Consider the following 1,362-nt stretch of genomic DNA (forward strand, 5'->3'; position numbering starts at 1 on the left):
TGCCTCTATACGATACCCATCTAATTTCACAATTCCTGTTACATATCGTTTGTGAGATATGATACACTGAACCAGGAAACTACAGTCACTTTGTATACTTACTAATAATGATTAGACTGTAGAGGTTTACTTTTCCAGAAATACAAACTAAGCATCGACTTAACTCTGCTCATCAACTAAAGTCTTCCCGTGTCTTTCAACTTATAACTTAGGCTTAACGTTTTACAGTTTGAAAATGAAAAAAAAGGCAATAAATTATTTTTCTTATCATCTTTTATTTTATGAAATTCTGTGTTATTATCTTGGTAGGCCCTCATGAATACATTCCACTGCTCGGGAACTGAGGAACACCAGAATTATTTTGTTCCTTCACTATTACACATGGTCACAAGAGAAACATACCAGTCAGCAGAGTCTACCGAGGAAAAGTCCATAAGTCTTGAAATCAACCTCCACGGCTCTGTCATTCTCCAGAAACTATTGAATTTTCAAAAACCAATTAAAGTTTGTATCTTTTAGTTTTACTTTATCCCTACATTTAATCTGTAGATTAAAGAAAATGATCTCAATGTTAAGAAGAAACGTCTGTAGAGTAGAGTGATGTTTTATAAAGCTGTCATATGTATATACAACCAGTTTTCACTAAACAGCAGAATGAAGTCATCAGTGTACTTCAGTAATTACACCAATATCAGATAATCTTCAGAAATTTGTTAATTTGCTGAACTTCATAATGCAACCTTCTATAGAAACGTTTTGTATTACTTGACATCCGTGCTTTTTAACTTTTGTATAATTTTCAGTCATAAATCCTACAGTAATGTAATTTGGGAAAATGTATGCCTATACGTTGGGGTTGCATTTACCTGGTCAATATATTTTCACGATGATCTCTGCTATTCTGGGTACAGTCGTTCGTTCAGTTAAATATTTACGTCTCCGAGCGTGGAAATGTTGTTTACAAGAATGATTGGTAAACGACATTTCCAATATGAACTTGATAATCATTAATTTAGACAACTCTATATGTTGTGATACATTCTACTAATACAATATATTTAAAATATGATCATTTGATAGAAAGTGGTAAACACCTTTTATTAATATATAATATAGGTTTGTTTTAGAAGTAAAAAACTTGAGTGATAAAGTTATGTATTGTTACAATGTAAAAATTAACTATTTTATTGTTATAATGTTAGTTTTAACAATGTAAAAATTAAACTATTGTTATAATGTTAGTTTTCAACAATGTAAAAATTAAACTATTGTTATAATGTTAGTTTTCAACAATGTAAAAATTAAACTATTGTTATAATGTTAGTTTTCAACAATGTAAAAATTAAAGTATTTTATTGTTAT

This window comes from Limulus polyphemus, unplaced genomic scaffold (assembly GCF_000517525.1).
Source record: "Limulus polyphemus unplaced genomic scaffold, Limulus_polyphemus-2.1.2 Scaffold4844, whole genome shotgun sequence".
Taxonomy (NCBI): domain Eukaryota; kingdom Metazoa; phylum Arthropoda; class Merostomata; order Xiphosura; family Limulidae; genus Limulus; species Limulus polyphemus.